This window comes from Myotis myotis, unplaced genomic scaffold (assembly GCF_014108235.1).
Source record: "Myotis myotis isolate mMyoMyo1 unplaced genomic scaffold, mMyoMyo1.p scaffold_m19_p_11, whole genome shotgun sequence".
NCBI classification, from domain to species: domain Eukaryota; kingdom Metazoa; phylum Chordata; class Mammalia; order Chiroptera; family Vespertilionidae; genus Myotis; species Myotis myotis.
Genome location: NW_023416315.1, coordinates 38,398,584 through 38,414,821, shown reverse-complemented (window position 1 = coordinate 38,414,821; position 16,238 = coordinate 38,398,584). Strand labels below are relative to the sequence as shown.

Here is a 16,238-nt window from a genome sequence, read left to right as displayed (position 1 = left end):
TAACGAAACAGTCATATTCAAATGATCTTTGCATCACTAAAACACTTGTAATACTAGATAGAAAACTCTAAAATAGGAGAAATAAAACCAGGAGTCAGGTGACCTTTGACAGGTCATTTAAATTCTATGTCAATTTCTTTATCTACAAAATGGGAAAAACAATCTTCCTCCTCACTTCCATTACTCCTGCTGTGAGAGTAACTATGTTACTAAGAAGTAAGTGTGCTTCAGTCATGCAAAAAGGTTATGACAATTTCATTATCTATAATAAAAGCATAATATGCTAATTAGACCGAACAGCCAAACAACCTTCAGGACGTCATTCCAGACATCTTTCTGGACAAAGCCGCAGTGGCGGGGGCTGAGGCAGAGGCAGTTATGGGCGATCAGGCAGGCAGGTGAGCAGTTAGGGGTGATCAGACAGGCAGGCAGGCAGAGAGGTTAGGGATGATCAGGCAGGCAGGCAGGCAGGCAAGTGAGCAGTTAATAACCAGCGGTCCCGGATTGAGAGAGGGATCCCTGCAGGATCCAGCCTAAACCGGCAGTCAGACATCCCCTGAGGGGTCCGGGATTGAGAGAGGGTGCAGGCCAGGCTGAGGGGCTGGGCCTCTAGTTTATAAATAAAATAAAACAAACCCTGGGTCTTAGTCTAGCTTCTAAGTATTTCATTAAAAATGTTCAATAATTTCATTGAATTTGAATGTGTACATTGCACCCAGGTTAGAGTCCACACAAGACAATAAGCCTGGGAACACTAACAGGATTCAACAGTACTGGGCTATCTAAAAGTAAACTTTTATAAAAAACAATTATATATGAGAAATATCACAATGATACTTTATCGAGAAAAAAGGAAGTTTAAAGTGACACACCAAAAAATCAGCATTTAACATTTTTCTGCAGAATCCCCACAGGTCTCCAAACACCTATTCAAATAAAATCAACTTTTCCTCAAACACTAGCAATCAATTTTCTAAATCCTACTTAGTGTTATAATTGTGGTAAAGAAACAAAACAAAAACAGCAAATATTACTTTTTGCAATATTTTATTGCATTGCAGTAAATTATTCAGTTATATTATAGGACAAATAAGCATTGTGAGCTAGCAAGGGATTTAATAACATTTACCAAGTTTTATCTACTAGAAAAACCTTGAGTTCCCAGATCCAGAGGCCTTTGGGCAATCATCTTTGTAGTTCCTTTACCATTTTGTACACTTAGATGACATTAAAGTGACTGAAAAGATTTATATTTTTCTACTATATATAAAAACAAAACAGAAAGACTGCTCTTGGCTCTCAAAAAAGCAGACTAGAGTGACTTCAAGTGCATTAAGTCTTATGATGAAATGTGGAAATGATTCTAGCATCTAAAGATGGCAGAAGATGGAAAAGAATTCAAGATGACAACATAAGTCTATCCAACAAACATTACTGAACAGTTCCCATGTTCACAATGCCCAGGTCTTGCAACTGTGGTTTGTTATCTACAGGAATACTAGGCAGTCCTGACAGATTCCTGCTGGACTTAATAATTTCATTTCAAGGTTATAAAAGACGCACGTAACATTAGAATTTGAAGAGGACTTTATTGAGTTCAGAAGAAAATCACTCTTCTTCAAAACATTCCGAGTAGCTGAGTGGTTGTACCAAGGAGGAGAGAACGAGGCAGTGAGGTAACTAAATATTTGCCAAGTGTCGAGCACATAACAGGAATCTAAACACATTTAATATGTGTCCTAATTTTACAAAATAAGAAACTGAAGCTTAGCGGTAAGAAGCATAATATGGCCAAGTCATAGAGTCACATTGTAGAAAGAGAATGTGAACCCACATTTGAACTCCACTCTTAGGTTATCAATAATATCCAAGGGTCAATAAATAATAATGTGGTTTTGTTTCCAAGACCCCACGTGTGCTCTCAAACTTTTTAAAATTTCATGCTCAAATTTTAAAATCTGAGATGCCAGGATAGTACTTTTCCCAAAACACCATATATTAAATTATGGAATTATGGTTCGTGAATTTGTTCATGGTCTAACCTAAAGATATTAAGCCCGTGTTCAAGCATTTGCAGTAACATATGCATAAAGTTGATGCCACGCTACAATCAGCAGAATAAATTTTCAACTGTCATACACAACCGAGCGATTAGAACTTCTATCTCAGAAGCAAATGCACGTTATGTGAGATAAATGCCCAGCACTAGGGCTACAGGCGTCTAACGGGGAGCAATTTTCTTCTACACAAGCTACATACAACTAAATTTCCAACCCTTTGGTCTACGAACCCATGGCCTTTCAGTCCATTCCTAACAGTAGCCAAGAAAGCACATGCGATGCATAGTCATTTATGATTTGGGGTTCCGTTTCTATATAAACATGGGATAATTTTTAAGAACCTCAAAGTCCTTCAAATCCTATTAAGCTGGCAATCTACCCCTGCCAAAGTAGGTTTATTGGAATTACTGAGAAAATAACCGTGAAAAGAAGATGGAGGTGAAAATCAGGGCTCCAGAAAATTTGCAAGGGAAAGAGAAAGAGAATCAATCCCATATAACACTGCTTGCCTCAAAAAGAAAAAATTGCACCAAAGCTTTCTTCATTCAAGCTGTTGGTTTTGTCCCCTGTCTGCTCCCCCACATATCAGTGGGGGAGTGCAGTGAGTACATTCCCAACTCCTACTGCCAAGTTAAAATGAAAACGTTCTCAGTTTAGAAATGATTGAGGTGGTTTTCTTTAATCAAATTAGAGCAGCCAAATGTTCCTTTCAAAGGTAACTGTCTACTCTGCAGCTGTATGCAAACTACCACATCAAATGTGAGGGAAAAATAGCGATAGAACTGTGTCCTTACAGTACAGTGCTGGCTGCAGAGATGGAGAAACAAAAGCATCAGTGCGGCTAAGAACTACATTCACAATGCGCTTCCAAGAAATATGCTGACTTCACAAACTGAGAACAATGTACTGAAACTTCTAGTATATAATTAGCTATTTGGGGAGGGGAGGAACGTGGGGGTAAATTTCCCTTACAAACAGCTAACAAGCAATAGATACCTTGATGAGCTTCAGTGAGAAACATTAAATGACTGGCTGAGTCTTCACACACACACACACACACACACACACAAATCTTACAGACCTTGCTTTTTACTTCCTATCTCCATCAAAAACATACCACACTGAGTAATCTTGAATATCCAACCAGCTTCAATTAAGCTTGCAATGATTCATTTACATGCAGAACTTATTGTTTTAAATCACCAGACATGGGAAATTCCTGCAAAGAATTAATAGTGGGCTTACTTTTTTTCCCACTTTGTCTCTCCTAAGAAAAATCAATTGGTTCATATTCCCAATAGGTCATATTAGTTACTGCATGGTATAGGTTTATGCCAGCTGTTGGCTTTAGGGATGGTACACTAACAGTATGAAAACCTAGAATAACAATGACTTTAGATAGCCAGGCATAACAAGCAGTTGAAGAATGAGATAGTATTCTTTCTTTATTTGTAGCTCCCCAAATTAAGGAATGTAACATAAATAGGGGAGAAGTCTATCTCACATGATTCCCATATTTTTCCAAAGCAGCTGGTTCTGAATTTTTACATTCCTAGTGAAATATACAGACTACTTATTACTTTGGGTCACAGGCCCTTTGGCATATCCAAATTTAAAGACTGCTGCATTAAAAACAACAAAAACAAAAACCTCCTGCAGGTTATAAGCAATTCTGAGGCCGCTCCACCCTCTACTTCATTCAGGAAAGCAAATTGAACTACAAGAAATGATGACATTTTAATTATTCAAAAATTTATTTTAAGAAAGATATCAGATGGACTTCCAGTTCATAATGGCAGAGGTATCACAAATATTTGCCTGTAGTCTTTCTCAGATACTGCTGAAGTAAAAGGAGTAAATCCATAAGTACAGACAGTTATCCTTCCCCCCACCCCGCTCTCCCCCCCCCCACCCCCGTCATAAAAAAGAGGAGAGCTTAGTGATTTTTCTGGATGACCAAAAATAAATAGAAGTCAGTTGGTGGAAGAAATTGATGGAGAAAGTCACCAAAGTTACAGTGGTTTCCAAAGTGCAGAACATATAATCCAGGAGACACATTAAGAAAATACTTTTTATTATAGGCATTTTTAATCTCATTTCAAAATCGTTAGTTTTGTGCATTTTAATATCTATCTGTATATGTATTATCACTTTTATGTTCATGAATATCAGTGGCATGCTCAAATATTTGTAATGGAACGGAAGCCACTGCCCTAGGAAAAGCTATGAAGTCCTACTTCACAGTCATACCTACTCAGTTTTTATAAAAACTAACGGACACACAAGGCAGTAGGAGAGCAAGAGGGTTCAGACTTCCCTGCTGCTACAAACAACTCGGAACTGGACAAACATACGAAACACCTGTTTTCAGACACCGGACTACAGGTAGTATAGAACTGTGATCCCTGAGAAAAGGGAAACAAATGGGGAAATAAGGTGCCCCGGCTCTCTGCTTGGAGGCAATTTCCAGACCACAGGCACAGGGAGAAGGAACGCCCTGTGAGGCCTACAGTTTCGGTGAGTTGAGCAGGTAGAGCTGAGAAGACAAGGAAGCTGAGGTAACTAAAATGTGTGAGACAGGACTGAAGAAAGAGCCACCCAGGAGAAGTGCGTCAGAAATCACACGGGGAACCGCACAAGGCCCGCCAAAGGCTGCTTCTGAGGAACGTTGTAAACGGAATGATTCCTAGAGCTCACACAGGGCAAGAAATCTTTCTAGTTCTCAGCAGCCAAAGAAGAGAAACCATAAAAGATTAATTAATGCCTTAGCAGTGGACCTAAACTAGCCCTGCAGTAAAGCCTATACTATAGCCCTCCCCATAAAAAAATAAATAAAAAGAAGCCTTGGAAGGATCAAACTGAACCACAAGTAACTTCACTGCCCATCAGAACAAAGTCCAACATCTTTAAAGAAATAGAAGAAAAGCCAGCAGTGAACAATATAATATTCTCAATGTTCAGCATCCAATAAAAAAGCACTAGCCATGCAGACATACAGAAAAAATATAGCCCATAAGCAGGAGAAAAATCAGTCAATAGAAACAGACCCAGAAATAACACAGATTATGGAACAGCAGACAAAGACAGCAAAGCAGCTACTATAAATACTATGAATATGCTCAAAGACTTAAAGGAAGACATGAACATAATGAGGGGGAAATTAAGAAATATTAAAAATGAATCAAATGAAGCCTGTACCAAGGTAGATTATATGGACCAAAACAAGACTTATGAAATTTTAAAAGGATTAAAATAAAATAGAATTGTTCTTGGGTCACAATAGAATTCAATTAGACAGAAAAGTATTTGAAAAATCCTGTACATGTTTGGATATTTAAAAACACAAATCTAAATAATTCACAGGTCAAAGAAGAAATCACCAAAATAAGGTTAAAATGTTTTGAATGCAATGAAAATGGAACTACAATATATCAAAATCTGTGGGAAGCAAACAAAGCAATATAACTGCTTTATATCAGAAGAGAAGAAGATTGCAGAATCGAGCTAAGCTTCTATCTTAAGAAACTAAAAACTTAAACACAAAGTAGGAAAAGGAAATAAAAACAATAGTAAATAACAATGGAATAGACAAATGATAGAGGAAACTAATGAAAACAAAACTGGTTTACCATCAATAAAATTGATAAGACTGTTACCTGTATTGTCAAGAAAAACAAAGGCAGAACATACAAATTACCAATATCAGAAACAAAAAAGGAGACATTATTACAGATTCCGTTGACATTAAAAAAACCTAAGAGAATAAAGATAAACACTTTATATTAATAAATAAAAAACCTAGATGAAACATACAAATTCCTTGAAAAACATAAATCACAAAAAGCGATTCAACCTACATGGCTTCATGTCCTTTAAGTAAATACAATTTGTAATTTAAAACTTTCCCATAAAGAAAATGCTAAGTCCAGATGACTACATTGGTAAATTCTATTAATGTTCAAGAAGGAAATAATACTAATGCTACACAAAATCTTTCAGAAAATCCTTCAGGAGCTAGAAACTTGTATCAACTCATTTTATGAGGTCAACATTATCCCCAAATCAACACCTGAGGCATTATGAAAAAAGAAAATTACATAACAATATTCTTCATAAACATAAATGGAAAAATTCTTTAGCAAAATTTCAAAAACAATTTTGGAAAAGAACAAAGTTGGAAAACTTACACTACCTGACTTCAAGCCATACTATAAATCTATAGTAATCAAAATATCGTGGCATTGGAAAAAAGACAGATATATAAACCAATGGAACAGAACAGAGTCCAGAAATAGACCCACATTTACTAGTATATGGTCAATTGATTTTTGGCAAAGATGCCAAGGAAATAAAGAAGCATAGTCTTTTCAACAAATGGGGCTAGAACAGCTGGATACCCATACAGGAAAATAATTGAATGTTGACTCTTACCTCAAGCCACATGCAAAGATTTAACTTGAATGTATTATGGACTTAACATAAAAGCAAAAACTGTAAAATTCTAGAATATAACATATAAAGGAATCTATATGCCTTTGGGGAAAGTAAAGATTTCTTAAATAGGATACCAAAAAAAGCACAAGCCATCAAAGAAATAATGCTAAATTAGATTTTAGAAAAATTAAAAACTTTTCTTTGAGAGACACTTAAGAAAATAAAAGGCAATATAAAAGACATTCCAGAATATAGAAATGCAACAGAATAACCCAGTTTTTAATATGTTTTTATTTATTTTAGAGAGAGGAGAGAGAGATAGAAACATAGATAAGAGAGAAACATCGATCAGCTGTCTCCTGCATGCCCCTTCTGGGGACTGAACTCACAACCCGGGTATGTGCCCTGACCAGGAATGGAACCAATGACCTTTTGGTGCACCCTGTTTTTAAACACTTAACTTCCCAAAGAAGGTAAGAGAATGAACAATAAGCAAAGGAAAATCTGGTCAACATTAGTCATTAGGTAAATGCAAATTAAAACCACAATGTGATATCAGTTCACACCTAAAATACAATGGTTAAAATTTAAAAGGCTGACAATACCCTAAGTATTGCCTAGGATGCAAATCAAATAAAACCTGCATATATTGCTGGTGGAGATATAAAATGGTAGACCAGTTTGGAAAAGACTGGCAGTTTTTTTTTAAATTAAACATACAACTGCCATATTAGTCAACAAACCACTTCTAAGTATTTACCCAGATGAAATGAAAGCACATCATACCAACACAAAGATCTGTACATGAATGAATGTTCATAGCCATTTTATTTACAATAACCCCAAACTGGGAGCATCACAAGTAACATCAATAGGTGAATAGATAAACATATTGTGGCAAATGTATATAATGGAAAAGAAGGAATTACTGAAACAGTCAACAACATGAATGAACCTCAGAAATATTTGTGAAAGTCAAGTACAAAAGAACACAATACTCTTCAACCCCATGTACATGAAACTCTAGAAAGGACAGATATCTAATAATAGAAAGAACATTAGTGGTTGTTAGGGGTACAGGTGAGGAAGAGGATAGGGGCCTGAGGGAACTTTTGGGGTAAGAGAAGTGTTTTACATCTTAATCATGATGGTGGTTATATGGGTGTATAAATTTGTTAGAACTCATAAAAAAACAGTCTTTAAATGGATGTCTTTACTGTATAGAAATTATATCTCAATAAACTTAATTTTTTTAAAAAGCAAAAGGCTATCTAAAACATCATCAGGCATTTCAGGAATCTAGCAATAAGAAAAACAATAGTTAAAAACTAAACACTGACTAAACCAGAGATAATTTGGAGAACTTCATAAAAATGTAGAGTAATTCAAGGATATGTTACACCCATGTAAATAGGATAGGATGCTTTAAAAAAACAAAACAAGGGAACAAAAAAGAAGGGTGTTTTGAGGTTGAAATAACCATCAAAAGGGTGAATTTATTAGATGTTTGGAAAGTAATATAAAAGATTTCTATAGCATATGGAGTAAAACAAAACCAAATAAAATAGTTAGAAAATAGAGGAAAAGAAGGTCAGACACATAGAGGTCCAATCTGTGAGATTGAACTCTGACACTCAGAAGTCCCAAACTGAAAGATGGAAAATCTACCTAACAGGAGAACCTCAGAAAGAAAGAAGAGAATAGAGAGGAAGAAGCAATTTTTAAAAATAAAATAATCTGCAGAGAGAGAGCTTCCACGAAATGCCCAGCAAATGGAATTTTAAAAAGCATAATACCTAGATACATATTTCTGAAGAACATAGCAGGCTCCCAGACAAAAAAGTGATGAAAAATTAATTAGAAAATCATACTGGCAGATGATTACTCAACGACACACTCTATACAGAGAGAACAACAGTGTTTAGGTTCTGTGGTAAATTTTTTCATCCTGGACTTCTAAAAACAGTCAAACCATAATCAAATGTGAAGGACAATAAAGATGTTTCCAAATAAGTAAGGGTTCAAAAAGTTTATCTCCTATACACAATTCCTTAGAAAAATCACTCACAAATGTACACTAGCAAAACAAGGGTGTGAACCACTGAAAAGGACGAGCCATGATGCATGAATGAGTGGCTCCAACCCAGAGGAGCAGACCAAAAAGTCCCAGGAAGACAACTGGTCATCAGGCCCAGTAAATAAACAGCCCAGAGTACACCAAAACATCAAAGAAACTTCAGGAAATGAGACAAGTCAATAGAAATAGATGGTATGATGAAGAATTCGGAAAAAAAGTTTAGGCTGTGATAATGGCAAACTGTGCAAGAAAAAAATACAAAGGCAATTATAGACTCCAGGAAAAAGAAAACTACAAGAAAGCCATGGTCTGAATAAGACCATGTAAAATAGGTTATAATTTTTTTATTATTTTTATTTTTTTCATTATTATTATTTTAAATATATTTTATTGATTTTTTACAGAGAGGAAGGGAGAGGGATAGAGAGTTAGAAACATCGATGAGAGAGAAATATCGACCAGCTGCCTCCTGCACACCACCTATTGGGGATGTGCCCACAACCAAGGTTCATGCCCTTGACCAGAATCTAACCTGGGACCCTTCAGTCCGCAGACCGACACTCTATCCACTGAGCCAAACTAGTTAGGGCATAGGTTTATAATTTTCAAAAAGTGACGCAGAATAACAAAAACAGAATCTAGATGTCTGTATTTAAGAAAGTGCTTCTTATGACCTCATAGCATTGTACGATTGGGCCTGCAATTGTGGTTGTAGAACAGAGGCAACTGTTTAACAACTTTTAACAACTTCAGTAAAGTACCTGATAGATGTTCTGATGTTAAAGGGAGTATAGAGCTGGAAGAAAGATTAGGGAGATAAAATATTCTTCCTCTTACTAAATGGAAAATAAAGAGATCTGCCAAAAGTGCAAGAACAAAAATATGATGTTTAAATATAAAATTGTATTTATATTGTTACATTTAAAATTATTATATGAAATAAAAATATCCCTATCTAACAAACGTTGAAGGAGATGAATAGGGAGTAGTATTGATGAGCTAAATATCCATCTTTCAGAGTAGGAAATCAATAGATATTATCTGAAGTTTAAATATCAAGAAATAGAGCATAGCACATTATCTAGACTTATGGAGCAAACTACCAGAAACACCAAAAACAGTTAAAACATGTTGTATCTGAGTACTGGGAATAGGAATAGTTGGATAGGAATCTTGCTTTTTAATTATAAAACCCTTGGTACTAATCACTAAATACTAATGTCATGATTACAAGTTCTTTTAACACTCTTTCCAACAAGAGATACTGTATGTGCCCTCCCCTGAATCTTTGAACTCACTTCTAACCAACAGAATGTGGCAAAAATGACATCACCTGTTCCTGGGAACACTGCCTGGCTTTTGGAGCCAGGAGGCAGCATGTAAGTCCAACTACTTTGAAGCCTTGATGCTGAGAGGAAGTCTGGGCCACATGGAGAGGCAAGGTACAGGTGCTTTGGTCCACAGCCCCAGCCCAGGTCCCAGCCCAGGTCCCAGCCTTTATCAAGCTATGCGCGTGAAACCCAGTCTTTTTTTTTCTTTTTCTTTTATAGACAGGTGTATCACCTCAGCACGAATATCAATTAAATGTACAAAGTGTATAGGCAACAGTGTGCAGTGGGTTTCCATGTTGTCTTCTCTTCTGGTTAACATGCAATATGTGGATGTCTTGTGGCTGAGGGGTTTTTGTGGGGGCTGCTGGACGGTATATACAATATGGCTAATGACCTCGTCCTTTCCTCTAACCAAGCACACTGTCCTTTCCTCTTTAGTATGATGGTTTAGTGATGAAAATTCTACATCTGGGTAACATACTTGTGGCTCGTCAGATGTTCGGCAGATATTATGGGTATCTGGTTGGCTGTGGCTGTTGGAGCGAAGGGAACACTTGTGGCAGATGTTGTTGCGGACACAGTGGCTGGCGTAGCACCGTGCACCATGGGAACAACACTTGTAGTGGGTGTCATGCACAATATTGAGCCTGGTGGGAGAAATGCTACATGCTGTTGTAACTGCATGTTGGCTAGAGCCTGTTGGTATTGGAAAATGCCAGTGTTAAAGACTGCGGTGGCACCGTTGGTTTTTTCAAGAACAGGCCTCTTTGGTAATGGGGGAAGTACAGCTTGAGGAATTCCCAGGTCAAAGGTTGCCTTGAGGAGTCCCTTCAGTGATTTGACAGCTGCCTGAGTCATGGCAGCTGCAGTGGCTGCAGCCTGTGCTGCTGCAGCCTGGCTGACCTGGCATTGGGCAGCCTTGATCTTGGCTTGCAGATGTGCGGGAGGATGAATGTATTTGCACTTTTCCCGAGAGCATCTCCCTTTGATGTAATCCATACACACGGTGACAGTATTGTCATTGGTGTTAATCACTGTGCTGTCAGCAGGATGAGCAAACCGACAATTGTTTTCTCTTCGGTTGCAATTGCCACGCTGGTGTTCTTCACATACCTCAAGTCTGTCCGCATTAATTTCTGTGCTGCAGCTGCAGCAGCTGCAGGGATAGGGACCCCAGGGTTACCTGTAACCAACATGGGTGCAATCGGCAAGATCTCTGCTGGAATAAGGCTTGGGGAGACAGGTCCCAGGCAGGGATTAAAGGCTGCTGATGCATTGGTGGCTAAGCTGGGTGCAACTGAAAACATTGGCACAGGTTGTAATGGGGCACCGGGCATCATGGCATTGGCTAGTTGCATTTGTTGGGCCAACATGGTCATGTTCTGCTGCTGAATCAAGTTATTGCGCCCATTTATCTCAAACTGTGTTTTTAAGTGTGGGGGTGGGTGCAGATCTTTGCAGTTCTCCCTGGAGCAACGACCTTTCAATGAATCAAAGCAGGCGATTACTCGTCCATTTTCAACTTGGCAGCTTTTCGAAGGATGTGCAAATTTACATTCCGTGTCTGGCCGTGAGCAAGTCCCCCTTTGGAACTCTCTACATACTTACAGTGTTAGCCATTTTGTGTCCCGAATTGGTGTGACACTAACAGCCATGTTTAGATTTTACAGGTAAATTTTTCCGTGAAACCAACAAACCCAGCCCCCCCTCAAAAAAACAAAACAAAAACTACTACCAAAAAAAATGCTGAACTGATAAAACTTTAAAATGATGATGAAAATGTCCCCTCCAAAATACATTTCCCCCACTCCCTGCCTTAAAAGTACATGGAAAAATGTGTTGTCAATATCAAGGAAAAGATCTCCCACTAGAAATTCACAGCATGAAACTGTTAATTCAAAGAGGTTTTGGTGTTTGTTTTAGAGAAATCCTAGGATCTTAAGTAGATGAACGTTTAAAAGGAGGGCCTGGAATCAGCCTTGTGCTCTCAGTAACCCCTTCCCAGTGCCAATTTTGAGCCCAAAATGCAAGCATGAAAACATGGCAGACCCCTGGACACCGATTTTCCAAGCTGCTCTCAGCAAAGTTGTCTGAATGGGAATCTCCTCACAGCTGAATTTGCAATGGAGTTTGGTGGTGCAATCAGTATTGATTAGTTTGGCATAGACAGATGCAGCAGTTTAGAGCAAAATCGAGAAAATGATTTTGTTTTGTTTTGTTTTCCTCCTTGATTTCCTGGCAGAAGATATCTTACTTTTTTCAGCAAACTTTTCATTCAAAAACTAAAGCAGCCTAGGGCAATGCCAGATACTTAGAGCTTTTCTCTTGATTCTAAGTAGAAATGGGGGTGTCTGGGCTAGAGGTGGAGGGTGGATGTGCTGTCGTCACAGTCTAGCTGGCAGCAAGCAAGGCAAAAGCAGAGACTGCTCTAGAAGTGGTTCCAAGCAGCAGAGACATCAGGAAAGGCACTTCTTAGTACCAACCTCTCACATGTTTTTTTCACCAGCAGCCCGACTGCCTATCCGAGTGCCCAGGGCATTGTGGGAGTCCAGATTCCGAGAGGCCCACGATGGCAAATTGAACTTGTCAGTGCCCGGTCATGGGAGCATGGTGAGCGCCACAACTCATTCAGCTGCAGTCGAAACCCAGTTTTGATAGTGAGAACATCTCAGGATGAGTCAACCCCTCAGCTGCTGTGTCATTTCCAGTTGAATGGGGCAGAGATACACCATTCTCACTGTGCTTTGTCTGAATTCCCTACCCAGGGAAACCTTGAGCATAAGAAAATGCTCGTCTTAAGCCCCTAAATTTTGGGATAATTTACTACACAGCAACATTAACCAAGAACAAGTACTTTAACAGAAAAACGCGATTATTTTAAATTTTTTAAAAATGCAAACAAATCCCTTGGTCCTCTAGTAACTCCTTGTAATATATCTGACAATTGGCTGGGAACACCACACATTTTCATTCGGTTCCGTTCCGTTCCGTTCCATTCTGTTCTGTTCTGTTCTATTCCTCCCTTCTTTTTCTTTTTTTCCTTTTCTTTCTTTCCTTCCTTCTTTATTAATATTGCTCTTTATAACTGGTCATGACTAAGTAATATCAGACTCCTTAGAAGATTACAATCAACCAATCTAAGCAGAGAATGAAGGTGATTGGAATGGCAGCACCAAATAGTAGTATTGGGGCAAGGTTCATGATGGGACTGGCCATGTGGGCCTCATGACTTATAAGGGCAAATGTAGCTGTTTATACAGGGCTTTACACCTCGTGTCAAATTCTTGAGGACAGTTATTTTCCACCGGTGTGCTGCAATAATTTTTTAAACATGCAATACCTGACTATTTAATCAGAGGCATTGACCTCTTTTCCCTTAGGTTGTCAAATAAAAAAAATGACAACAGCCAACACAACAGCTGTCTGTGTGTATGAATCAAAATTATACCTGTTTTGGTTTTTTTTTTGGTCAGATCAGCAAAAAATATAATACATTTTTTTGATGTGCCACTGAATTTTAATAATTGGTTTATGTGTGTCATGATAAAAAAAAAAAAAGGTTGAAAATTTCTGCTTTAGGAAATGTATGTTAGTCAATCTTCCTTACAGAACTTCACCACCCAGAGAATTTGAAACTGTCTTAAAATTTCCACCAAAATATCTAAATCAATTCTGCCACAAATGATATGACCATCTAAAATATCACTTACTATTGTTTGTTTGAAATTATATTCAGAATTTAATGAAACATCAGTGGATGAATTAGCTTAGAAAGGATATACTTAGTGTCCAATCTACTCACTAATCATTAAATTATTAAATAGCTGCTAAATCCAATTTCAGAATCCAATTTACTATCATAGTAGAGACCTACATAATCTTCTAAAGAGTTTTAAATGCAATAATAGCAAGGAGTGAATAAAAAATAACATTTTTACTGTCAAGAAAATTATTGTAATAGAGTAATCTTTAGTTATAGTTTAACTATTCTCTCACTCAACAGATATTTATTGAACTGTATGTCAGGCACTGTTCTAGATTTTAAGGATAAAGCAGTGAACAAAACAAAAATCCCTTCCCTTGTGGAGCTTATGTTCTAATGGGTAGCCTACATGCTATATTAATTTATGCCATTACTTCATATTGACATGGTAGGCAAAATGGACAATGTAAAGATGTGCTACTGTAAAGTTCTCAAGAATAAGAAATCAGACAACCTGACCATTTTATTATTATGGAACTAAAAGAATAGCACTGAGGACTTTCTATCTATGCCAGCATTTTCATCTATATCACCAGTTCTCAGATTTTGAAGTGTAAGAAATTTCAGATATACAAGGTGGGGCAAAAGTAGGTTTCCAGTTGTTCACATGGAAAATAATATATTAATAAATAATAATACAAGAATAAACTGTTTTGTATACTTACAGCTGTAAACTACTTTTGCCACCCTGTCCATAGCAATTCCAGGTTCTGAAGCCATGTTTCATCTTCACCAAGTTGCATTTCTCACCTCTACCTCAACTTAGCTCATCTTCTGCTACCTTCTTCTCTCCTTTTAATGAGTATATGTGGTCCCTTCATGTCACAAAATACATCTCTAGACCATTCTTTATTTGCCTAATGATAGAATTATTTCTTAATTTTATTTCATCAACTAAAGCGGGGGAAAACTAATTTTTCATGAACAAAGATGCTACTCTTGACTAATCTCAAAAGTCCTGTTTCTCTAGGATTAGGAATTGGTACCAGTAGTCAACCATGCTCTTACATAGTTCTCTTTGAGATCAATGCCATCTCTCTAAACAGCCAACTTTTAAGGAGTAAAGAGTAATGCCTCCAAAATAGCGTTTTTTAAAAATATATATTTTTGTTGATTTCAGAGAGGAAGGGAGAGAGAAAGGGAGATAGAAACATCAATGATGAGAGAGAATAATCAATCGGCTGCCTCCCGTAGGCCCCTACCCAGGCAAGTGTCCCTGACCAGAACCGAACCCGGGACCCTTCAGTCCCCAGGCCAATGCTCTATCCACTGAGCCAAAGCAGCCAGGGCACAGCCTTTTATCTCTTTGCAAAAACTAACTGGTTTAGTAGAGAACCCAACTGGTATTACCAATGTCAAGTTCTAGACTAATGATTAATAGTTAGCTAAAAAACCACTGATTAAATCTCATGAACTTAAATTTGTAATGACTAGCAGGATATCAAAACTTTTGTGTCTTAATGTGTAAAAAAGGTGTTATTTCAAAGAAGGGATTCTTTACCTGTTCTTTAAGAAAATTTCCATATTTTAATACACTTCATTCATGATTAGCTCTGGGAGGCTGTCCTAGCCCAATCTCTAATCAGTCTCTTGGTTTCTCATGGCACAAAAACAAAACATACCATTTTTACCCAAGGCTATTTAATAACTTCTTTAAGTGATTCTACAGGGTTGGAATGTAGACGACATCATCTAAATCTCCCAACTTACCATTCTGTTTCTTGTATTCCACTAATAAGTTTTAAATGTATTGGTCAGAACCAATAACCTAAAGTATGAAAGTCTGCCCTTGAAATGCAAAGATGTTGGTGTTTATCATGTTCTGTTGCAGAATAGGTGTTAACTGTTAACCCAACTTTATGCTTTATATCTTCTAAAAAGAAAGCATTTTAGGTAAAGTAAATGTTTCCTACTAACCATTAGGAATATCTAAAAGAAATTATGACATTGCTTAGCAATAAAAAGCAGCAAAGAAAAAAGATGCAGTAGTCCTCCACCCTTATCCATAGGGGATAGATTCCAAGACCCCCAGTGGATGTCTGCAACCATGGATAGTATCGAACCCTATATATACTATATTTTTGTTAAATATTCATCCCTAAAGTTTAACTTACATATTAGGCAGAGCAAGAGATTAACAACAATATTAAACAGAACAATTATTACAATACACTAAATAAAAATTATGTGAATATGGTCTCTCTCTCTCTCTCTCTCTCAAAATATGTTACTGTACTATACTCACCCCTCTTCCTCTTGTGACGATGTAAGATCATAAAATGCCTACATGAAGAGATGAAGTGAAATGAATGATGTAGCAGCCTCATATACAATTTTTTTCCTCTCATTACCTTGAGAACGTTTACTTTTTCACTTAAAGGAAACATTTTATGACTTCTCTTTGGCATATCTGAATTGTCAGCAACACTATTCTTGTGCTTTGGGGCCATTAGTAAATAAAATAAGGGTGACCTGAACATAAACACTGCAATACCGTAACAGTCTACCTGATAATCAAGACAGCTACTAGGTGACTAAAGGTTGGGGAGCACATACAGCGTGGAGACACTGGA

The 16,238-nt window shown here is 37.4% G+C and overlaps 1 protein-coding gene and 1 pseudogene across 5 annotated transcripts in view; both read right to left on the bottom strand.

Moving 5' to 3' along the window:
• Positions 1-16,238, bottom strand: part of CDK6 (cyclin dependent kinase 6) — a 216,973-nt gene that overhangs the window by 182,912 nt on the left and 17,823 nt on the right. The window lies entirely within an intron of this gene.
• Positions 9,455-15,896, bottom strand: LOC118666223 (annotated as a pseudogene).